Below are 24,952 nucleotides of genomic sequence, written 5' to 3' on the forward strand. Positions count from 1 at the left end.
TCATGTGGCCTAAAGGATGAGGCATCTCCCTGTGGATCGGATGATTCAGGATTTGAGTCCCCTCGTGGTTGTGCTCACTTTGTGCTGCAAGTCCTGCTCCCTTCAGGGCTGGAACCTCTTCTTGGCCGCTCAGGCCAATGCTCCGGCTTCAGCTCGAGCCCTGGGAAGGAGTTGGGGGTTGGGTGTTACAAAGGCTGGGGCATGAGCCCCAGGTGCTTCCAGTCTTGCCTTTGCCCTTCCTGACTTGCCAAAGAAAATGGGCGGCTGCCCGGGCTAGTGTGTGGAGCAGTTTCCCTCTTCCAAGTGTGCACCTGTCCCTGTGCTGGAGGGTACTTGCTACATAGCGTCTTCAGAGCCTGGGTGTTTCTCTGCTTCTCGCCAGCTGGGGAAAAGCCTCTTGGGGTAAAATCTCCTGCCCCACGGCCAAAGTGAGCACCTGGAGTGGGAACAGTAAGAGGCCACACCAGGGGGGCTGGCCCTGCTTTCCTACCATCTTCTGATGCTGGCCACAGAGTATCAGCAGCCGCCCCACATGCTGGGTGGCTGTTGGCCTTCACTGGGGATTCAGCATGCCAGGGAGCAGGCTAGCCCAGTGTCTTTCTGGCTGTCTGCTGGCCACGCATAGGCATGGTTCTCCCCTCCTCTTGCCCTGCGGCTTATAAGCCTTCCCTTGGAGCTGTCAGCACCAGCTGCTTCTGCTCTAAAGGTGCCCAGAGGAGGAGAGGTGCTGGGCTCCAGCCTGGGACTCTTCCCCCTCCTAACTATGAAGCCTGGCCCTGGCACTGCTTTCTTCAAGTGCCAGGCAGGCAAGAGGAACAGCACAGTGGCAAGTGCCAAACTTGTGAACATCAGGTGAAGCTGTGAGAATCCCAACCCTCAGGTGTCAGTAGCCAGTTCTAGAGCCCTGATCCACTGCAGCCGTCCCACCCAGAGCCTGGTTCTAGGAGGTGAGAGTCACCCAACAGGAGGGGAAAGACTGGTTCCTGCACAGCTGGAGACAGGGGAGTTGAGCACTGTGAACTCCAGGGCTTTACCACAAGCCAACACAAGGTCCCACTGAGATTTGAACTCAGATTGCAGTAGTCAGAGTCCTGAGTGCTGCCCGTTACACCATGGGACCAGCTTGTGCTGTTTTCTCTGCACATCGGTGACTCTCACAGGGCTGGCTCGAGTAAGGGACTGTTGGCCCCTTACTAAAACTTAGTGGGGTTTTTGGTTGGCTAGTTCCCAGCACCAATAGAAGGGGGAAGGGCCAATGGGAAATCAGGACCCTGAGACTGACAGTCCCCTGGGGCAATGGGGAGAGGCCAAAGCTCCAAGTTAGCCGCACTGACAGGCCAGGCAGTGTAATGAGGGAGTCACCAGGCCAGGGGGTCCCATCCTCCGTGGGAGCTGGAACTGCCTGGGCCAGAGTGGGGCGGAGCTAAGGAGAGAGCAGGAGCCCAAGAAGAGCCGGGGAGTAGAGCTGCACAGGTGTAGTGCCAGAAACTGCTCCCTGTAGGACTTTGCTACCTGCAGCAGTTACTGAGCCCTGAGGTTGTTCTTATTTGCTGACTTGTCCAAATTGGCTCAAACTTGACAGTGGTGGGGGATGGAAGCATAAAGGCTTCGTCCTCCAAACGACCCTGCCTGGTGTCCATCTGTATCTATTACCTCTTAACACAGGATTGTAAACAATAGAGTGAGGTCATTTAAACATCATTTATTTTGCAGCTTCATTTACTGTGCTAACAATGTAGCATCCTGACACCGATACTTCTGCCCATGTGCCCTGTGGGTTGGATTCATTTTAGTGGGACGTGGGACATGTGGAGGATAATTTAAACTCTTAATTTCCTTATGGTTTCCCTGCAATATCCTTCTCTGCTGGTGCGATTTCTGACCATTGCACGTCTATTGTATTTATTACAATAGCACAAGTAAGTCACACAAGTGACTCAGGGCTTGTCTACACTACAGGACTATTTCGAATCTACTTAAGTCGAATTTGTGGATTCGACCTTAATAAGTCGAATTTGTGTATCCATACTAAATACACAAATTCGAACTTCTTAGTCCACATTCACAGGGCCAGCTTCGACTTTGGAAGCGGTGCACTGTGGGAACCTATCCCACAGTTCCCGCACTCCCCGCTGCCCATTTGAATTGTGGGATTTCCCCCCAATGCATGCTGGGGGGAAAAATGTGTCGTCATTGAACCGTCAATCCCGCCCTCCCTGTCTTCCTTGAAAGCGCCGCGGAAATCTGTTCGCGCCCTTCTCTGGTCGGTTACAGCGTGGACGCCACAGCACTGCGAGCATGGAGCCCGCTGCGATCATCGCTGCACTTATGGCCATTGTCAACTCCTCGCACATTATCGTCCACCTCTTCCACAGTCAGATGCTGAGAAACCGGGTGAGGAGGCTCCGGCAGCACGGTGAGGAGAGTGGCGCAGACCTCTCACAAAGCAGGCGCCGGGCAGTGGAGATCATGGTGGCAATGGGTCAAGTTCATGGTGTGGAACGGCGATTCTGGGCCCGGAAACAAGCACAGACTGGTGGGACCGCATAGTGCTGCAGGTCTGGGATGACACAGAGTGGCTGCGAAACTTCAGGATGCGTAAGGGCACTTTCCTTGAACTGTGTGACTTGCTGTCCCCTGCCCTGAAGCGCCAGGACACAAGGATGCGAGCAGCCCTGACTGTGCAGAAGCGAGTGGCCATAGCCCTCTGGAAACTTGCCACGCCAGACAGCTACCGGTCAGTAGCGAACCACTTTGGCGTGGGCAAATCTACCGTGGGGATTGCTGTCATTCAAGTAGCCCACGCAATCGTTGAGCAACTGCTCTCAAAGGTAGTGACTGTCGGAAATGTCCAGGCCATCATAGATGGCTTCGCGATGGGATTCCCAAACTGCGGTGGGGCTATAGATGGGACTCACATCCCTATCCTGGCACCAGCCCACCAGGCCAGCGAGTACATTAACCGAAAGGGCTACTTTTCAATGGTGCTGCAAGCTGTGGTGGACCATAGGGGACGTTTTACCAACATCAACGTCGGGTGGGCGGGCAAGGTTCATGACGCGAGTGTTCAGGAACTCTGGTCTGTTTAGACGCCTCCAGGCAGGCACTTTCTTCCCGGACCACAAAATAACGGTTGGGGATGTGCAGATGCCTACAGTGATCCTCGGGACCCGGCCTACCCGCTAATGCCCTGGCTCATGAAGCCCTATACAGGCGCCTTGGACACTGAAAAGGAACTCTTCAACTACCGGCTGAGCAAGTGCAGAATGGTGGTGGAGTGTGCTTTCGGACGTCTCAAGGGGAGATGGCGGACCTTACTGACTCGCTCGGACATCAGCGAAAAGAATATCCCCGTAGTTACTGCTGCTTGCTGTGCTCCACAATCTCTGTGAGAGCAAGGGCGAGACCTTTTGGCCGCTTGGGAGGTTGAGGCAAATCGCCTGGCTGCTGTTTACGATCAGCCAGACACCCGTGCTGAGAGAATATCCCAGCGGGAAGCGATATGCATCAGGAGGCTTTGAAAGCGAGTTTCCTCGCAGAGCAGGGTAACCTGTGACTGTCCACTTGATTTTAAGAGAGCCTGATCATAAACCAAGTTTTCCCCACTTCCCAAGGACGTTTTAAAACTAAGGACATGTTTTAGTAATTAATAATAAATCTTTCGTTGACTTTGCATTTCTGTTTATTCGTTGAAACATGGAAGCATTCTGTGCTGGTTAAGGTGTGCACTGATGGGTGGGTTTGCAGGAAGGGGCGAGGGGTGCCGTCCTTGGATAGGGGTTACCATGACGGCTGTGGGTTTGGGCGTTGGAAGGGTGAGGGTGTGGGGGAAGGGTGAGTATCTGCCCCTGGATGAGGTCTATTTTTGGGGCTCGGGGCACCGGGGAGGATCGTGACTACGGTCCAAATGCATGTGAAGGGAAGCCTGCCTTTACATTCGGGGATGTCAGGCACCAGGACCCTGCACAAGCATACACATCAAGGAAAGACCCGGGGCAGCATACACCACACAGACTGTCCCTGGTGCCTAGTGACTGCAGTCTGTGTGTGCCCTGCAGTTGACCCTGCAGCCAAGTCTGTAGCATGGCACTGTGGGCTATGCAGTGACATTACAATTCCCCCCCCCCCCACAGAACAACAGAAAGTCTTCTGACACCAGAAACGTGACGGAAACAGTCAGTAACACCAAACCGCTTTTAATAATGTAATACACAGTGGGGGGTTTGAACTTGGAGTTGGGACTGGTTGATGCTGTAAAGAAAGAGCTTGTACAAATTTACAGCGCGACAGTTGTCTCTAACATTATCGGTGTGCTGCGGTGCAGGGACAGTTCTCACGGCCCCTACCGCCCCTCCGTCTTGTCACTTTGGGTGAGGGGGGGACAGGACTTCTTGGCGTTGGAGGGCGGTTGCAGATGCACTGCAGGGGGGCTCTCTCCTCCTGACTGCGGTCTTGCAGAACATCTACAAGGCGCCGGAGCGTCTCCGTTTGCTCCCTCATTAGACCAAGCAGCGTTTGAGTCGCCTGCTGGTCTTCCTGCCGCCACCTATCCTCCCGTTCCAGGTGTGTGCGATGCTGCTGACACAGGCTCTCCCTCGACTGTCTCTGCTCTGCCGCCTCCGCTCTGGAGCTGGCCATCAGTTCCTGGAACATGTCGTCCCTTGTCTTTTCTTTCGCGTCTAATCCGAGCCAGCCTCTGCGAGGGGGATGGCGGGGCAGTCCGGGAAGGAGCCGAAGCTGTGTGATGTGAAAAAGTAGGTGATTTCCTTGAACACATACATGTTTGCCAACAGTAAACACAGTCTAGTCAGTTTCAGTGAACAAGACCAAAGAGGGAACCAAGTCTCAGGAGATCTCAGAACTAGTCCGAGATTTCGGAATACGCTCTCATTGGCGGCGCCATTGCACTGGAGAGCGCACAAGCGAGGAAAGATAGCTGCATCCCTCTTGCACAAAGTCCTGGTAAGCCTTACAGTACATACTGCTTATCAGTTACTGGTTAGCTGTGATCTCCTGCTAAAGGCAATGTGCAAAGCAGAAAGGATAATCCTTTTGCAGCCCCTCCCGCCAGCGCACGGGAACGATCAATGCATGCTTGTTCTCTGTGGCCTCGTGCACGTGGCTGTTAGGCGAGGGTCATTGTTATGCAACCTAATTGTAAACCATTAACAATAGTAACACTACACTAATTGCCCTACTTAGATGCAGTATTTGCAGACCGAGATCACCCTGAGGCGGGTCACTCGTGCCCAGAAAGACCGCATGTTACGGGACGCACTGCACAGACCAGGACCATATGCAGCAATGCTAGTAGAGGCGATGGTTCCACTCTATATTCGGATGTCCTGGCGTGGAAGAGTCTGCTTCCACGGAGCGCCCAACAAGCGACCTCTTCCGGAACCTCATGCGGAGGCTTTGCGAGGAACTGAATGACACCTTCGTAGAAATGTCGCTAGAGGACTATTTTTCTATCCCCATTTGTGTGGACCTTCTCTTTATATAGTTTAATATATATTATAGTTTAATATTTAGAATGTTTTAAATTGTAAATATTTAGAATTTTATAAAGTCCATTTGTGTGGACATTCTCATCATATAATTTAAAATATATTATAGTATAATATTTAGAATTTTGTAAATACTGTTTCTATTTTTCTATAACAATGTTATAAAAATAAATGTTTATACGTGTGTTGCACTTACCGCCTGATCCTTCCCCTGATTCCGAGTCCTGGTTAACGGGCAGGGACGGTTGGTAGGGGATCTCTGTGAGGGTGATGAAGAGATCCTGGCTGTCAGGGAAAGCGGGAGTGGGTTCGATGTCGCCTGCGCCGTCCTCTAAAGACCCTTCCTCATCTTCCCCATCGGCGAACAGGGAGGGGGAACTGTCCCGGTACACTATTCCGTCCTCGGAGTCCACCGTCACTGGTGGGGCACTGGTGGCAGAGCCACCTAGAATGGCATGCAGTGCCTCGTAGAAGCGGCATGTCTGGGGCTGGGCTCCGGAGCGTCCGTTTGCCGCTCTGACTTTTTGATACCCTTGTCTTAGGTCCTTCACTTTCACGCGGCACTGCATCGCATCCCGGCTGTATCCTTTGTCTTTCATGGCTTTAGAAACCTTCTCGAACGTCTATGCGTTCCGCTTGTTGGAGCGCAGCTCCGAGAGCACAGACTCTCGCCCCACACAGCGATCAGATCCTGGACTTCCCGGTCACTCCATGCTGGGGACCTCTTTCTAGTCTGGGATTGCCCGGACTCCTCTGCTGGAGAGCTCTGCATCGTTGCAGGTGCTGCGGAGCTCGCCCCGATGTGCAACCAGAACGTCAGATTCAAACCGCCCAGACAGGAAAATGAATTCAAATTTTCGCGGGTCATTTCCTGTGTGGCTGGCCAGAGAATCCAAGCTCGGACTGCTGTCCAGAGCGTCAACAGAGTGGTGCACTGTGGGATAGCTCCCGGAGCTGCTAAGTTCGATTAGCATCCACACCAAGCCTAATTCGAGCTAGCAAGTGCGAATTTAGCGTTACTCCACCTGCCGGGGTGGAGTACCAAATTCGAACTAAAGAGCCCTCTAGTTCGAATTAAATGGCTTCCTGGTGTGGACGGTTGAGCGGTTAGTTCGAATTAACGCTGATAAATTCGAATTAAAGTCCTAGTGTAGACCAGGCCATAGTCTAGGGGCTTGGCTACACTTGCAAGTTAGAGCCCATTAAAGCAGCCCCGGGAGCCCTAACTCCTGAGGTGTCCACACTGGCAAGGCACATGGAGCACCTGGGCTCTGCAGCTGGAGCACTCTTGGTAATCCACCTCCATGAGAAGCATAAAGCTCGCTCAGCCCTGCTGAAATACCCGGGCATCAGTGTGGATGATGTGTTGCATCACTGCACTATGTTTGGCCTCAGGAAATGTCCCATAATCCCCTGAAGTTAAGTGCCCACTCTGGTCATTGTTTTGAAATCGGCTGCAGGCATGCGGATATCCCCTTTCAAAGCTCCGTTTCTGACAGCCGGCTGCTTTTCTGCTCTGGGACAAAGCAACCATTAGTGTGGAATGCTGCCGCTGTTGTGAGTGTATGTGTGAGAGAGGGGGGTCTGCTGCTGTCTGAACACACAAGACAGCATGCTGACACACTCTCAGCCTCCCAAACACACTGTCACTCCTCCCACGTACACACAACACACTCCCTGTCACATTCCACCCTCACCCCCCATTTGAAAAGCACGTTGCAGCCACTTGCACACTGGGATAGCTACCACAGTGCACTGCTCTCTGTGGCATTGCCAGAGCTGCTAATGTGGCCACTCCAGTGCGCTTGCAGCTGTCAGTGTGAACACACGGCAGCGGTTTCCCTGCTGTGGTTTAACTCCCAGAGCTCTACCTCTCCAAGTGTAGCCAAGCCCTAAATTTCCCAAACCAACCGAACTCAGTAACTGCCCTCCACCACCACATGCAGGGAGTAGGGGCACCATGGAGCACACACCACACTTACTGGCTCAGCCTTGTGCATGCTGGGGTGGCCACTTCCCAATATTCCATAACATAGTTAAGGAAAATATTTCTCAATGAATTCTCAGTAAAAGATCAGAATCAGCCAGTGTCCGCATCAGTCTACGAGCATTGGTATTTTCTTGAAATTTGTCAGACCAACCTAACTAACACCTAACACACATTTGAACCTCTTTTCACACTGTTGCTCATTCTCAGGTTCTGCTTTGTCTCTAGACCAGGGGTCTGCAACCCGCGGCTCCGGAGCCGCATGCGGCTCTTCAGCCTCCTTGTTGTGGCTCCTTTTGGCCTTGACAAAAGAAAAAAAAAGAAAGAAAAAAGAATAACGGTTATTTATTAATTTAATTTTTATTTATATATTATTTTATTTTTGTTTATTTTGTTGCACAGTTATCTTGGAGTTCGAGGTGATACTTTAACATCGAATTTTTTAAAAGTTTTATAATTTGTCAATTAAAATATGCGTCACATCTACATCTATAGCCCTCGCCTTTACCTGCAGGCGGCTTCTTGAGTGTGCGACCCCCACGGTAAGCTAACCATGAATACATCCCAAAAAAGAAAAATCTCAGAAGAAAATAGAGAGTTTAATTCTGCATGGACAGATTCCTTTGCCTTCACTGCCAACGACGCTGGCTTACCTGTGTGCTTGATATGTGGCGAGAAATTAGCAAACAACAAAAAATGTAACGTTGAAAGACATTTTCAAAACAAGCACTCAGCATTTTCTGAAAAGTACCCAACTGAAGATGGGCAAAAGAGAGCGATTTCGGAACTACTACGGAAAGTTGAGCAGAGCAAACATACTTTCAAGAAGTGGATCAACTCTCCAAACTCAACTACAGCTGCTAGTTTTGTGGCAGCTCATGGGATCGTAAGGAGGGGGAAGCCGTTCACAGACGGAGAATACATGAAAGAATACATGAAATATCAGAGCATCTATTCTCCGAATTCAAAAACAAACAGGAAATTATTCAGAAAATTAAAGAAATGCCTCTCTCTGCAAAGACCGTCAAGGACAGGACCATTAAAATGGCAACAAACATCACCAGTAAGCAAATTGATGACATCAATTCAGCTCAAGCATATTCAATTGCCTGTGATGAGTCAAGTGATGTAAACGATATTGAGCAGACAGCACTGTTATGCAGATATGTGAACTCTGATGGGAAGAACTGATTGAACTCATACCGCTAAAGGGCCAAACGCGGGGACAGGACATTTGTGAGGCTGTTTTGAGTTGTCTAAAAGCCAAAGGAATAAACACCACTCACCTGGTGTCAGTGTCTACTGATGGTGCACCCAGTATGAGAGGAGCACAGAAGGGCTTTGTGAATTTACTTCAAAAGTCGCTGGATCAAGAGCTGATGATGTTTCACTGCATCTTGCACCAAGAAGCACTGTGCGCTCAAACATTCCCCCCTGAATGTGTGGAAGTGATGAACCTCGTTATTAAGATAGTGAACAAAATAATTGCAAACGGGTTAAACCACCGACAGTTTTGTTCATGGTTAGATGAAGTCAAGAGCGCATATTTGGATCTCCTGCTGCACAACAGAGTTCGGTGGCTGTCTAGGGGAGACGTGCTGAAACGCCTTCGCTGCTTGTCTGGAACATGTGAAAACCTTCTTGGAAAGCAAAGGCCTCAGCTATCCCGAACTGGGAGACCTCAATTGGCTGGAAAAGTTTTATTTCATGGTGGATATGACAAGTCACTTAAACACGCTGAATAAAAATCTCCAGGAAAGGGAAGCACGGCCCTGCAGTTGCTGGAGCATGTTCTGGCGTCTGAGCGCAAGATGACAGTGTTTGCCAGAGATGTACAGAGAGTACGCTCTCTCACTTCCCCTCCCTGAGAGAGTTCAAAGAAGAGAACAAGCACATAAATTGTGATTATTTACACCGTGCAATTATGGCAATGCAAGCTGCATTTGGAGAAAGATTCAGCAAGTTCAGAAAGGAAAAAAACACTCTGTCCTTCCCTGTCACACCGCTGGACATCGACCCATCCCTGCTGAACATATCCGCATTCACAGGGATAAGTCAGCCCGATCTTGAAATTGAACTGGCCGACATAGCGGATAAAGACTTATGGGTGTCCAAGTTCAAAAGCCTGACAGCGGATCTCGAAGAAGTCGCCCGTCAGAAGGCCACTCGCTAAAGAGCACAAATGGAATGAAACCCGAAGAGGATGAGAGCACACTGAAATGGACTTGTCAAAAAACGTTCCTAATTTTATGTTTACTTTTTTAAAACTGCTAAGCTGCAACTATATGTTTTTTTATATTAAAGTGGGCTACATTTTATTTTAATTTTACACAAATACGGGAAGGACTCAAAAAGGCCTGCATAGTTCAGTGTTTAATTTATTTCAAAGTAGGCCTACACATGCACACTGCACTTCTGTTTGTTGTATTCTGTTGTTGTAACAGGTAAAATTAAAAAAAGATTACACCTTTTGAAAGTTTATAAGCAGTGTTATGTTTTGCGGCTCCAGACTATTTTTCTTTAGTGGAAGAGGGGGCAAAATGGCTCTTTTGATAGTAAAGGTTGCCGACCCCTGCTCTAGACAGATCCAGTCTCTTTCAGAACGGCCTTGCTCTTTCTGTCTCTTTCGCTCATGGATGTTTTGGAGTTAACACTCCCCTTCCCTCTATTCTCAGCCAAACACTAGTATTAACTGTTTGCTGCTGATGGGTTTAGAAAGCATTTGTGGAGTGGAAGATGCCATTTCTGGGGGCTTGTTCCCAAGCTGCAGTACTTTGTGTTCCAACATCTCCCAGCTTCCTTGATGAAAATAAGACCAAGATTTCTTTGCAATATACAAGAAGAAAGGAATTTTTCACCCTAGATGGGACTTGAACCCACAATCTCTGGCTTAGGAAGCCAATGCCTTATCCATTAGGCCACTGGGTCCCTGAAGAGCAGTAGAAAGAAGGATGGAAATTCCCTCTCAGGATTGCACATTCCTCACATTCACTCAGAAGCCAAATACCCATTTAATGGCCTTACAGAAACGTCTGCATCCCCTGGCAGCGAGGCACCTGGGCAGGTGGCTGACAGAGCTGAGCACCACCTTTCTGCCAGCCACCTTTAGAGAAGAACCCCACCCTGGAGTCACCCCTCCCTCCTTCAGCACCTCCACGGCTGTGGCTCTGAGTGGCAGTAGGATGATTAGGGGTGAATCCGGGGCTAGAAGGGGGGTGAGGTCAGCCTGTAAGGAGTAACCAGGTGGGGCTGACCCAGGGGGAGGCTGTGGGCTGCTGGTCGGTTGTTGGGATCCGAGCTCTAGATCAAAGCTGCACAGCGACCTGACACCCAGGGTTATAAGGCCGACATAGTGACCCCCTTACTGGCCTCTGTGACCCCCAAACCCTTGTCACTAAGGGCATTGAGGAGTCTCTGTCCCTTAATAACTTCTGGGAGCTCCCAGCAGGCTGCGGGCGTCAGCCGCCTCCTGCCTGACAGGTTAGACTCTTGGCGCTGTGCCAGCCGCCCCCTCGCTTGCCTGCCCAGTGTAAGAAGCAGGAGGCCTGGTGCTGGCAGAAGAGGGTTTTGATTAATCGACCTCTGTGTGCTGGGCACAGGACGCTTCCACTCAGTAGCGTAGCTGCGGGGGAGCAGCTAAGGGCGTCGGGTTCCTCCGGTGGGGGTGTGGAGCAGCCGTTCGTTTTCCTGTTCGCACTCCTCTGCGGTGTGAAAATCGGGGAGGGGAGGCAGAAGCCCCACGTCCCTCCCGAAATGGCGCCCAGTGGGGGAAGCCAGGACAACAGGGTGGGGTGGCAAGTGGTGGCCAGACTCTCACTGCCAGGGTCTAGTCTAGTTCAGGGTCCAGCTCAACTTCCTCCCCGTGCCACTGGCCCCCAGTCCCCTTCCACCACCAGGTCATCCCGGGCACTAGGGCAGGAACAGGGTGAGGCAGCAAGTCAAGCTGAGCAAGGCAGGCAAAAGCGAGTCTTGTCTTCATGGGCACCTCCCAATGACGTCCTTTTTGTGTGCAACTGCTGCAAAAACATCCCGGGCAGAGAAGCAACAGGCCAAAACACTGGCATACAGCTGCCAAAGTAGCTCAGTTGGGAGAGCATTAGACTGAAGATCTAAAGGTCCCTGGTTCAATCCCAGGCTTTGGCAGGTGCTTTCATCCTCTTTGTGCAGGGGCAGCTTGTTTTCTAGAAGCCCAGTGGTGCCTGCACCCAAGGTGAGTCCCTGAGCTTGGGCTCTCCAGTAGGAAAAGATATTGTGGGCTTCTGCCCCTAATGGGCTGGCCTGACATTTAACAATGAGGGACAGGAGCTGTCTCTCCTAAGTGAGTTATTGGTGGACCCAATATGGCAGGAAGGGGGTGCTGGGCAGTGACAGGCAGGTATAGGGGATGAAAACTCTTCTGTGCAGCTGAGGGAGGGCAGTACCAGGGAAGGGGCATGTGTGAAAGTGGCCGTGTGGAAGGGAGTTGGGGGCCCAGGAGGAGGCACTTGATGTTCAGTGCCTTGGAGCAGCTGGGCTTGGACATGGTGGGTGTTCAGGAAATGCACATTAACAACTCTAGGGTAGCTTGATGGGCAGAGGGTGATTGGAGGAAGGGCCCATCTCTCTGGTCCTCCAGGCCAGGGAAGAATGATGGGGTTGGAGTCTTGTTCTTCACATTCATGGTGCGAGTACAGAAGGTGGTGGAGCTCGGACCAGGGAGGGCATTATTGGTGGCTTTGTGCTCCATGGCACTGGTTACTGCTATATTAGTGTGTATGGTCCCCAATTAAGGCATGAAAGGGAAGTTCTATGAAGGAACTGGCTCCCTTCTTCTAGACTGCACGGTGTTTGGTGTCGGGGGGGATTTCAATTGTCGCACCGGCCTGAGGACTGCTGGTCCTGTTTTCCCAACCGTCAGATGAAACTCTTCTACGATGAGCACTACCTGGTGCAGGTCTATAGCGAGGTCGGCTTAGAGGACGTGTTTCTCCACAGTGGAACCAGTGGAGGGTGGGCAGTAACCTCCTATTCCTCTGACCCGAGCTCACACCAGCCGCAGAGGGGATACACCTTTCTGCGGGGACAGGCCAGGAGTCGCACTGACCGGATTTCCGTGAAGGAGAGCACGTCGACAGCCCAGTGCAGGGTGGTGCCAATGGACAGTTCAGATCACGCAGCTCTCACCGTGTGCTCAATGTGGGCAATTCCCTGACCCAGGGCAGAGGACATTGGAAGCTGAACATCCAGAGCTTGCAAGATAAAGGAGCAGGGGGGCGAGGCCTGGTGGTGTTGGCAGAACGGGAAAGCATCAGAGGGTTCTATGGCAACCAGGGGGATTGGTGGGAGTCGGTGAGGGAGGAGTTGGCGGCTTTGTTCCGGCGGCTGGGGAAATACCACAACATTAAAGAAACCAACAGTGCAAAGTCCTGCAGTGTCATCTGTGGGATTTCCACAAGAGCATCCAGGCAGGGGAGCCAGTCAGCCTGTGACTGTACGACCGGATCAAGTGACAGCTGGCTGAGTTCCAGGAGATGAGGCTGCAGTTGGCTGATATGAGCGGGAGCATCGAGTGAAGGGAGGAGCAGACTCCCCTGACATTTTTGCAGCCTGCAGGGAATGGAGACAAAGCAGGGGGATGCAGGGACTCAGGGCAGGACCCACGGATCCGGTAGTGCAGGACCACAGTTGCTGGAGGAGGAGAGAGAGTCCCGCGAGAGGAAGCTGATGGTGGGAAGCAATAAGTGCAGAGTGCAAAGCAGCCAAGAGTCACAGGGGTCTAGAAAATGAAATAGCAGCAGGTCCCATGGTGTAATGGGCAGCACTCAGGACTTTGAATCCTGGAATCTGAGTTCAAATCTCAGTGGGAGCTTGTGGCGATATGCTGCTTTGCTACAAAGTACTGGAGCCCCATGTGTTTCTCTCAGGGTGAACTGGACTGAGTATTCTTTCCCTCCTGCTGGGTGACTGATGCCCACTGGAGATAGGTCTTTGGTCTGGCTGGTGGCTATAAGCTGGGGTCCTAGAACTTAACAGTCTGGCTAGAGATTCCTGTGGTTTGACCATATGGTTGTTTCTCTCTGCTTCACCTGATGTCCATAACTTTGGTCCCTGCAGCTGCCACACTCTTCCTCTTGCCCACATGGCATTTAAAGGAAGCAGGGCCAGGGCCAGGCTTCATAGTCAGGGCTAGGCAGGAGGGCAGCAGAGTCCCAGGCTGGAGCCCAGCACCTCTCCTCCTCTGGGCACCTGGGGTGTTGTTCCCCCCTGTTCAGGCACCCCTGGGGCCCTGCACTTCACACAGCTCTCCCTGATTTCAGCTGTTAGTGAGGGAGCCTCACTGCTAGCGCAGACTGGGCAGTTCCTTGCATGAGAGACACTGTCCCAAAGCAGGACTAATGCTTAGAGCTGGTTACCAGTGATTTCAGACCAGTTGGTCTGCAGCAAGACTCTCCATTGAGTCTTAACCAGCTCTGTTATTACACAGGGAAGAACAAAAGGGTCAAATGGGGCCTGGAAGCCTTAAGAAGAATCCACCCCACCAAGTACAACACTTGTCGCTACCTGCTCTCAGCTCCACTGAGAATGTTTTGGGGTCACCCGTCGCCTGTATCAACCTAGGGGTCTCAGAGAATCCTAATTAACAGGTGCTCCAGTGGCGCAATTGGTTAGCGTGCAGTACTTATAGGGCAGTGCTGAGAGGACCTATGCTGAGGTTGTGAGTTCAAACCTCACCTGGAGCACTGGTTTTCATTAACCAAGTAGTGTCACCCCCTCATTTGGCCTGTGGAATGTAGAATTTAAGCCCTGGGGACCCTCAGGAGGGGGCTAATAAAAAATGCCCCCTTCACTTATTACCTCCTCTCCAGGTCAGAATCTACCATCCTTTCTCCCCCCCACCCCCTGTGCCAGGATCCCTCAAGCAGAGCCTGGAGTCCTGCCCCTGGCGTCTGTACTATTGACACAGACTAAGTGACAGGGACAAAACACTCAAATCCCGCCTGGTGCGGGGAGCCAGGTTTGCTCTTCAAATTCTGTCGTTGGTACATTTCCAGGCCTGGGAATGTCCCACAACAGCATTGAATGGGAAGCTGCCTGCAGAACAGTGACACTGCACAGAGCTCCTGTGGAGGAGGGGTGGGAATTAGTAACATTTTGAGGATCGTTTGGGAAATGAGCCTTTGCTGACAAGGTTTGTCTCTGTTCATATTTCACCTTCAGGTGTTATGTTGAGGGATCTTTAGTATATTTTTGTGAGGTTAATAACTATCTCCTCAACTTTATTTACTCAACTTAAAAATTGGTCACTTGATTTTTGCATCTCCCTGTGAAAATACAACTGACACATGTGGCTTTCTACAGGGGGTCATGATGTTAAAGTTGGGGAATTCAGTCTCTGTACTTCTGGGGGGAGTGTTGCTTTTTTACAGCTGCCTCAGGGCCAGGCACACTGGGCTGTTAGCTGCACCCACTGTCCTTGCCAGGGGCCCCTGCTGAACCCTGGGCGGCTGCACTGCAGTGCTGGGGTGACTCTGCAGGTGGAGAAGCTGCTGTGGAGCAATGTAGAGCAGGTGCAGGAAGGAGACGGGGTCACTATTCACATTCTGAACTGCACAGTTTTCCAAATTTGGGACTAGATTCATAGATTCATAGACTTAAGGTCAGAAGGGACCATTATGATCATCTAGTCTGACCTCCTGCACAATACAGGCCACAGAATCTCACCCACCCACTCCTGTAACAAACCCCTAACCTATGTCTGAGTTATTGAAGTCCTCAAATTGTGGCTTAAAGCCCTCAAGGTGCAGGGAATCCTCCAGCAAGTGACCCGAGCCCCATGCCGCAGAGGAAGTCAAATGTCCAAGAACAATTCTGGTGAACGCAGAGCAATGACACTGGAGATGCCCAGACCTCCAATAGGGGCAATGTGGAAATTAATAATGGGAAGATCATTTGTGAAATTAGTCGTCACTGACAAGATTTGTCTCTGTTCCTATTTCACGCTATGGTGTTAGTTAGAGGAATCAGGACAGATTTTTACTATATCAATTAAACACTTAATTTTATTTAATCAAGCCAAAAACTTAGTATCACTTATTTTTTCTCTGTCCTAGCAAGAATGAATTGAATTTTGTGACTTTCTGGAAAGTGCAGCGAGATTAAATGTGGGAAATTCAGTCTCTGTGTTTGTGAGCTGATGTTTTCCTCTCACAGGTCAGTGCCTGCATTGAAATACCCAGAGGGATCTAAGGGCTGGTGTACGCTGGGCACTGAACTGGCAAAGCGATGTCTCCCAGGATGTGACCCCCCCCAAACCCATATAGTTAAGGTGACCTAAGCCTGCGTTAGATAGTGCTAAAGAAAAGGAAGAATTGTTCTGTCCATGCAGCTATTACAGGGATGGGAAAATCCCTCCACTCACTGTCTACTCCAAAGTGCTATAGCAGGTGCCACAGCAGCATTTTAAGTGTAGACAGAGTGAAAGTAGATTTATCTCCAGTTTGCACTATGGATGCTCAGGCACTAATAACAACAACAACAACAACAGCGCAGCGCTTGCGTAGTTGGCAGGATTCGAACCTGCGCAGGGAGACCCCAATGGATTTCTAGTCCAGCGCCTTAACCACTCGGCCACAACTACTTGACATGTGTCCATTTCACTGCATGATGATTTTGTTCTCACTGAATTGTCACTTCAAATTGTTTGCTCAGACCAGCTCCCCCAGCACACTCACGGCTGCACATCAGTGTAAGTGTGTCCTTGGCTGAACAGCGAGAATTCCTGCCCATTTCCCTTCCGGCTGGAGCAGCATGAGAGTGTGTTTGTGTGAACGACATTGCTGTAGATTGTTGTTCATTCCCCACTCTGACAATTCAGACAGTCCCTTTCCTAGTCAAATCTCCAGCACATCGTTCCAATAGCAGGGGGCAGGATTTCTCTGGGGCACTGAAATTTTTCAGAGGGCTGGTGCGTGAACTCAGCCTTGCATTCTATCCCTGATGTTTCATGGACTAACAACAGCAGCAGAAAGAAAAAGCGGAGCCAATATCTCCCTGGCAGGGATGCAGGTGCCACGTCCCCTCTGTCTGACCATCGCCATTGCAGGAGAAAAAGGTTCACTGGCATCGAATGCCCTGGCTCAGACCAGAGACACAGGGAGGTTTTCCTGTTCATGGATCTGTGCAAAGGAAATTTTGTCTCTGTGTGAAACTGAGGTCAGAAATGAAACGTCCACATGGTGGCCCAATGCGCTAGGGAATGTGGGTGAAGGACTCGGGCTGAGAAATGATTTAACAGGGGGTTGTATTTATTGCCCTGATTAAAATCTATGGCTAAAAGGCAGCCACTGTTGTTAGTACTTGTACCTGTGTAGGGACACCCCAGTGGGTGTCAAGTCCATTGTCTTCACCAGGGGCAGTCGATTATTTTAGCAAAGTACAAATTTCTTGGTCAAGGCCTAGGCTCCAGAGAAAACAATACACGGCTGATAAGAAGAAGTACGTCAAAAGATTTTGCAGCCACCATGGGCATAACTATGATGTGTCGTGTTTCACTCTTTATACCTGGCGCCACCTTCTTTCCCTTTAGCCTTGTAGTTGACCAAGGGCAAAGCTGAACATCTCCTCAGCTACCAGGGAGTGTTTATGTCCATTCCTGCGAGCTACACAGGGGTTTGATGTTGCTGCTTTCAGTCCTCTGGCTCTGGCGGGATAAGGAACAATTCAGGCTGTCACTGAACTGAAGGAGGAAGATCAGTTTTTGACAGGCAGAGGGACGCCTCCTCTTAAAGGTGTTTGTCTGGCTGGCAGTCCTGGTTCCCAGGTCTCGCCCGTGGGGCTCCAGCAGTTTTGGGACCAGGTCACTCCCTTGGCCCCACTGGCCACCCCCAGGCGCCACCCCCCACCCCCCCAGGGGCCCTGTCAGTGCAGCGGAGCTGAGCAGCGTCTGCCTGCTCGCTCCAGTGGCTGCCGGCCCCTCCCAGAGTCTGCACGCCCTCCTTCCCCACCCCCCACCCCCCAAACTCCCTCCCAGAGCCTGCACCCCCACCCCTCCTCCTGTTCCCCCCGCCCCTGCCCCAGCCCAGAGCCTGCACCCAGCACCCAAACTCCCAGAGGCAGAACAAGGAATTTTTGTGCCCGAGGCAAGGGCCGGCTCCAGGCTCTTTGGCAGCAGGTCCCTGAGTCCCTGTCGGAGGGAAGGACCTGCCGCCCAGTTGCTGCCAAAGAAGCAGCAGCAGTAGAGCTGCCGCCGAAGCGCCGCTGATCGGGTAGAGCTGCGCCTCCACTTTGCACGCCCGAGGCTAGTGCCTCACTCGCCTCACCCTTGTTAGAGCGCTGCAAACTCCATCCCAGCGCCTGCCCCCCAGAACCCTCCCCCCCCCAACCTCCCTCCCAGAGACCTGCCTCTCTCCCCTTCTGCACCAAAGCTCCCCAGAGCCTGCACCCCAGAACCCTCCCCACCCAAACTCCCTCCCAGAGACCAGCCTCTCACCCCTTCTGCACCCAAGCTCCCCAGAGCCTGCACCCCACAACCCCTCCCCCCCCCAAACTCCCTCCCAGAGACCAGCCTCTCACCCCTTCTGCACCCAAGCTCCCCCAGAGCCTGCACCCCAGAACCCCTCCCCCACCCAAACTCCCTCCCAGAGACCAGCCTCTCACCCCTTCTGCACCCAAACTCCCCAGAGCCTGCCCCCAGAACCCCTCCCCACCCAAACTCCCTCCCAGAGACCAGCCTCTCACCCCTTCTGCACCCAAGCTCCCCCAGAGCCTGCACCCCAGAACCCCTCCCCCACCCCAACTCCCTCCCAGAGACCAGCCTCTCACCCCTTCTGCACCCAAGCTCCCCCCGAGCCTGCACCCCAGACCCCCACCCCCCACCAAACTCCCACCCAGAGAACAGCCTCTCACCCCATCTGCACCCAAACTCCCCAGAGCCTGCCCCCAGAACCCCTCCCCACCCAAACTCCCTCCCAGAGACCAGCCTCTCACCCCTTCTGCACCCAAACTCCCCCCAGAGCCTGCACCCCTCCTGCACCCCAATCCCCAGCAGGGGGGCAGGGGTTTGAAATGAATTTAAACACTCAGCATTTTCCTGTGCAAATGAATAAAGACCTAGCAGAGCTGCCCAGCAGCTGAAATCAGTTCCAGTCCTCGGCGTCTCTAAGAGGGACACTCAGTAGCTGAGGCATGTGGGACACCTCTGTGGTGAGGACAGGTGAAAAAATGCTGGATTCAATGAAAGCTGAGACCATAGGAGGGGAAGGTGAATGGCAGCACCACACAGGCCATAACACTCAGACACGGGGCTCCACTGTCACTGCCCCTGTGTTTTCCATTATTTCTATCCTAAGGAACACACCCTCCCCCTCCCCCACACACTGTCACACACAACCTTCTCCCCTTGAGCCCAATCCAACCCTCCCCCTCTCCCCCACACACGCCATGGGACACAGCCTCTCGGTGACTCACCCCGATGGGGGCTTGTCTCTGCATCTCCCCAACAGGGGAGCAGAGAGCCGAAAGGGCCACAGGAGACCAATGGAGCTAGGCAGGGATAGAAAAGACTTCCCCTCCCTTCTCTTCTCTTCTCAAGAGTCCCGTTAATCTCACCCATGGGACGTTCCAGCACCGGGTGGGCTCAAAGCACCAACCTTCCCCTCAGCAACGGAAGGGGGGAACCAGCTCTATCACATGGAAGGAGGCTCCCACCTCTGCTGCTGCCATCCTGCAGCCTTTAATATGGATTTGTTTTAGCTAATGCAACCCCCCTCAACCCCTAATCCATCCATGAATCAAGGAGAAAAGACACTCACTCAGGCACCAGAGGTGCAATGGGTTAGTGCCCAGTACTTACAGAGCAGTACTGAGTGGAGTCATGCTGAGGTTGTGAGTTCAAACCTCCCCTACAGCGCTAGTTTCCTTTAAGCAAATGGCTTCTGCCAATCATTTTGTCCTGCAGAAAATACAATTGCAGCTCAGAAGACACCGGGTCCCCTTGCTTTACAGAGAGCAGGGCAGAGCAGAGTCCACAGATCTACCAGGCTCTGCTCTCCACCAGCCGCCTGTGTCAGGAGGGGTCAGGCAGAGCCCAGAGCACTGCCCCGACCCCCCCTCAGTCTTTGCTCCCCAAACCACCTGTGTGCTCACCCTCTTCGCTGTGAGACTCAAACCCTGCCTGGCTTTCTCTATGTTGGGGGGGGTTTCATCTGCCGTGTTGATGTGCATGTGGGTCCTGTGTGATTTTGGTGGATGCCTGGCATAGTTTTGTGTGCGGGGGTGTGGGTAGGATTTTTGCATGCAGATTGTTTTTTGCTTAGTATTCTTTTGGTATGTGGGTTTTGTGTTTCCTGTTGTGGGCTTTTGCTGTATTTTTGGTGTGGATTTGTTCTTTCTATGTTTTGTGTGGCTTTCCCTTATGGGTATATGCCTCTGTGTGCTGTGTGGGTTCAGTTTTTGTTTATGTCTGTGTGGGCCTGTGCAGTCTGTGATTTTCTCATTCTCTCTGTGTGTGTTTGTCTCTCTGTTTGTATCTTCATGTGTAAATTCACTGGAACTTTTCAAACTCTCCACAGCTTTGCCAATTTTCACCAGGAATTTTACTCATTAACAAATTCTCACTTGTTCCCTACCAGTCGGTGACCATTGCCCCAGGGGCCTGTCAGTCTCTGGGTCCTGATTTCCCATTGACCCTTCCCCCTTCTATTGGGACTGGGAACTAGCCAACCAAAAAAACCCACTCAGTTTTAGTAAAGGGCCAACAGTCCCTTACACAAGCCAGTCTTGTGAGCGTCACCAATGTCCAGAGATGGCAGCACAAGCTGCTCCCATGGTGTAATACACAGGACTCTGAATCCTGTAATCTGAATTCAAATGTCAGTAGGACCTTGTGTTAGTGGGTGGTAAAGATCTGGTGCTCAAAGTGCTTTCCTAGCTCCACCTATATAAGTGTAACCCCTTTGGGGTCTAGAGAGCATGGCCCCTTTAAATCTTTTTCCCAAAGGGGGAGGGGGAGAGTAAGAAAAAAGGAGGGAAACTCCAGGGGGCAGGGCTGGAGCTGGAGGGAGAGAGAGGGGAAGCAGCATGGCTGGCCCTGGGGAAGGAAGCAGAGAGAACCTGCTGGAGGCCTGAGGAGGACAAGCCTGATCGGGGACAGCCCAGGTGTGTGCTGACGTATGATCGTTTAGGGGAACCCAGTGACCTACAGCTTCCTGGGGTGCCACGGGGGGCGAGCTGCCTCATGGGAAACCTGTTCCACCCCTCGGGGTCCTGTGGGATGGATGATGGGAATGCTTCTGACGAATGGGGGCCCTGGGTCTCCTGCTGGGGATCCATGGCTTAAAGTTGTCTACCTTGATGGGGACATCAAGGATTATTTCTTTTGGGGGGGGAGAGTGTAACCCCTTTGGGGTCTAGAGAGCATGGCCCCTTTAAATCTTTTTCCCAAAGGGGGAGGGGGAGAGTAAGAAAAAAGGAGGGAAACTCCAGGGGGCAGGGCTGGAGCTGGAGGGAGAGAGAGGGGAGCAGCATGGCTGGCCCTGGGGAAGGAAGCAGAGAGAACCTGCTGGAGGCCTGAGGAGGACAAGCCTGATCGGGGACAGCCCAGGACAGGAGCCAGGAGAAGTCCTGTGCCGGGGGGAATCGCCCGAGAAGGACAGGCCAGAGCTGGACCCAGTATCACGGTTGCCCGGAGCTGCCTGGGGCTGTGAGTACTGGGGCTTGTGACTCCGCACTGGGAATAAGGAGGGAGGCTGTTAGATAGTTAAGTGGGGAGGTGGCCGCTCTGTGGGGCTTTGCAGAGAGCGGCAGAAGAGGCACCGGAGGGGTTTGCTGGGGAGAGTTCACTGGCGCTGAAGACGACCAGGAGCACCCAAGACTCACCACCGGACTGGAACTTTGCTCAGGCCTCCTGAACACTGTGTACAGACACATTGCTCGGTATCTGCCCTGTCAGACTGTGCTACCGCTGGGTCCGTGGGGCCTTGGTTTGAATGCAGCCCTGTTTTCCTGCTCCCCCTATATTTCCCCTTGTTGTTTTTCTCCTCCCAGCCCTCTGTAAATAAATATCTCCCTTTGTTATATAGACTGTGCTTTTCCTGTGGGTGTGTGTGTTCACTCTGGGGGTTTGGAACAGGTGCCCCTGGGGTGGAAGGGATTTCTCCTGCTGCATTCCTGCGCGCGCTGTCTCTTGGCCAGAGCTGCCTGCAGAGCAGACTCCATCTTGGCCACGAGGGCGCTAAAGTTACATAAGAGTGAATCATTTCCCTCCTGCTGGGTGACTCCTTCCCCACTGGAGCCAGGTCTTTGGTTGGGGTCCAGAAGTGGCTGTGGCTGTCTGGTGGGTGGGATTCTCACTGCTTCACCTGATGCCCCCAAGTTTGGTGCTTGTGGCCACACCTTTCCTCTTGCCCACATGGCACTTGAAGAAAGCAGTGCCAGGGCCAGGCTTGATAGGGAGGCAGAGTCCCAGGCTGGAGCCCAGCACCTCTCCTCCTCTGGGCACCTGGAGCAGAGGCGGCTGGTGCTGACTGCTCCAAGGGAAGGCTTAAAAGCCACAGAGCAACTGAGGGCGGGGCTAGATGAGGGCAGGCCCATGCCTATGTGTGGCCAGCAGACAGGCAACAAGACTCCCGGCCAGCCTGCTCCCTGCTCCCTGCCATGCCAAACCCCCACTGAAGGCCACCCGCAGACCACCATGCGGGGCGGCTGCTGATGCTCTGTGGCCAACATCAGAAGACGGTAGGAAAGCAGGGCCAGCCCCCCTGGTGGAGCCTCTGACTGTTCCCACTCATGGTCCTCACTTTGGCAGTGGGGCAGGAGATTTTTACCCCAAGAGGCTTTTCCCAGCTGGTGAGAAGCAGAGAAACACCCAGGCTCCCAAGGTGCTATGTAGCAACCCCCCTCCAGCACAGGGACAGGCGCACACTTGGAAGAGGGAAACTGCTCCACACGCTAGCCCGGGCAGCCGCCCATTTTCTTTGGCAAGTCAGGAAGGGCAAAGGCGAGACTGGAAGCACCTGGGGCTCATGCCCCAGCCTTTGTGACACCCACCCCCCAACTCCTTCCCGGGGCTCTAGCTGAAGCCGGAGCATTGGCCTGAGTGGCCAAGAAGAGGTTCCAGCCCCGAAGGGAGCAGGACTTTCAGCACAATGGTAAAACTGCAGCAATACAACCGTAAAGTGACTTGAACTTTCAATCACTTGAGCCAAAGTCAGATATCTTAGTCATTAGACCACGTAGACACGGGAGCAAAGCTACTTCACACACTTCTTTGGAAAAGGTGGACACTGTGTTTCTTGGGTCATCTACTGAGGGGGGGAGGGAGACTCTCTGGGCACAAGAAGTCGAGTTCCCAGCAAGACGTGAGATGTAATTCTATGGAGCCAGGTGAAGGACTTTGGTAGGGAGGCTCAGGCATGGGGAATTGGGGTGCAGCAGACGGACTTGCTGTCTAGGTGCTTAGATTTAGTCTCCCTGAGGAGGAGGAGGAATCCTGCTGACAGGCAGTGGCTGAACAGAAAGAGGAGGGGTTCCTGGGACTTTTTTTGCCTCTCTTTTGCCTGACTGCTCACTCTTGTGCTGAACGGTGAAAATGTTTCTCAACAAGCCCAGGTAGCTCAGTTGGTAGAGCATCAGGCTCTTAATCTGAGGGTCCAGGGTTCAAGCCCCTGTCTGGGCGCTCAGCTTTTAAGTAGCCTTGTGTGCCAGGACCCAAATTCTGTTCACAGCCACAGCTGGATTCCCAGAAGCTGTGGCCATTTCCTGGAAAGGTTCCTTTCCTTAGCAATCGGGAGAGAGGCCACATCCGCAGGAGCAGGCCTAGAACACAGTGTCTCTGGCTGGCAGGAAGCGCTGTGGGGCCAGGTGCTGAGAAAGCCCAGAGGGGGAGGGAAGGGAGAGAGAGAAGCAATGAGGACAGACCGTAAGTGTAAGGAGAGTCTGTTCTGGCTATTGTTGGGAACTTCCCTGGATTTTACAAGACCCCAGTGGAATTGGCTGGCGGAAGGATCTGAGTCCCCACCCCCTGACCCAGAGGCTGCCTGACCCCAAGGAGGCTCTTTCTACTCTGGTGTGTGGTAGAGTCCTCGTAACCCCAACAAGCTGGGCCCAGGAATCCTGGGGGGTTTGATGACTCCCAATCTTGTCATGATCACTTGAACAGGGCTACAGTGTCTCCACTCTGGGCACTTCCCTGACCCACTCCTCATTGCATGTGCTTCAAGCGAACACCATTTACTACCCAGCAATCAATGTAAAACACAAGGAAAGATGGGAAAGGAAAACACGTCACCCTGTTCTGTGGCACAGGGAGATCACAACCAGCGTCTCTGGAGGGTCAGGGCAGGTCACAGTCTCTCCCTCACATGTCCCAGGCCTCCTCCCCAGGTCCTGGCTGTGCTGCAGGGACACCACGGGCTGGACACTTGCTCTGGCAGTGGCCACATGCTCTAGGGACAGGCCCCTTGTTCCCAATGTCTGCCACCCACATAGAGCTGGTCCCATGGTGTAATGGGCAGCACTCAGGACTTTCAATCCTGCAATCTGAGTTCAAATGTCAGTGGGACCTCCTGGAGATATGTGATTTTGCTGCAAACCCCTGGAGCTCAATGTGCTTGGCTACCCTCTCTCAGGATGAACTAGAGTGAGGTTTTTCCCTCCTGCTGGGTGACTGATGCCCACTGGAGATAGGTCTTTGGTCTGGCTGGTTCAATGAGCTTAACAGTCTGGCTAGAGAGTCCTGTGGGTTGATCATATGGTTGTTTCTCACTGCTTCACCTGATGCCCACAACTTTGGTCCCTGTACCTGCAGCTGCCACACTCTTCCTCTTGCCCATATGGCATTTAAAGGAAGGAGGGCCAGGGCCAGGCTTCATAGTCAGGGCTAGGCAGGAGGGAGGCAGAGTCCCAGGCTGGAGCCCAACACACCTCTCCTCCTCTGGGCACCTAGAGCAGAGGCAGCTGGTGCTGACAGATCCAAGGGAAGGTTTAAAAGCCACAGAGCAACCAAGGGCAGGGCAAGAGGAGGGGAGAACCATGCCTATGCGTGGCCAGCAGACAGCCACAGAGACACCCAGCCAGGCTGCTCCCTGCTCCCTGGCATGCCAAACCCCCAGTGAAAACCACCCACAGACCAGCATGTGGGGCGGCTGCTGATGCTCTGTGGCCAACATCAGAAGATGGTAGGAAAGCAGGGCCAGCCCCCCTGGTGGGGCCTCTTACCGTTCCCACTCCAGGTGCTCACTTTGGCAGTGGGGCAGGAGATTTTACCCCAAGAGGCTTTTCCCCAGCTGGCGAGAAGCAGAGAAACACCCAGGCTCCCAAGGTGCTATGTAGCAACCCCCTCAAGCACAGGGACAGGCGCACACTTGGAAGAGGGAAACTGCTCCACACTCTAGCCCGGGCAGCTGCCCATTTTCTTTGGCAAGTCAGGAAGGGCAAAGGCGAGACTGGAAGCACCTGGGGTTCATGCCCCAGCCTTTGTGAC

The 24,952-nt window shown here is 52.7% G+C and overlaps 5 non-coding genes across 5 annotated transcripts; 4 read left to right on the plus strand and 1 right to left on the minus strand.

Annotated features, from left to right (window-relative positions):
- The first annotated feature begins 11,564 nt into the window (after window positions 1-11,564).
- Window positions 11,565-11,637, plus strand: TRNAF-GAA. The gene has a single exon. It is a non-coding gene; the product is annotated as a tRNA-Phe (tRNA).
- Window positions 11,638-13,270: 1,633 nt separating this feature from the next.
- On the plus strand, window positions 13,271-13,342 carry TRNAQ-UUG. Its single transcript has one exon. It is a non-coding gene; the product is annotated as a tRNA-Gln (tRNA).
- A 777-nt stretch (window positions 13,343-14,119) lies between these two features.
- On the plus strand, window positions 14,120-14,213 carry TRNAI-UAU. The gene is made up of 2 exons: window positions 14,120-14,157; window positions 14,178-14,213. It is a non-coding gene; the product is annotated as a tRNA-Ile (tRNA).
- Window positions 14,214-16,029: 1,816 nt separating this feature from the next.
- On the minus strand, window positions 16,030-16,111 carry TRNAS-AGA. The gene has a single exon. It is a non-coding gene; the product is annotated as a tRNA-Ser (tRNA).
- A 6,962-nt stretch (window positions 16,112-23,073) lies between these two features.
- TRNAK-CUU lies at window positions 23,074-23,146 on the plus strand. Its single transcript has one exon. It is a non-coding gene; the product is annotated as a tRNA-Lys (tRNA).
- Window positions 23,147-24,952: the final 1,806 nt, after the last annotated feature.

The sequence above is a fragment of the Mauremys reevesii genome, linkage group 23 (assembly GCF_016161935.1).
Source record: "Mauremys reevesii isolate NIE-2019 linkage group 23, ASM1616193v1, whole genome shotgun sequence".
Lineage (NCBI taxonomy): Eukaryota > Metazoa > Chordata > Testudines > Geoemydidae > Mauremys > Mauremys reevesii.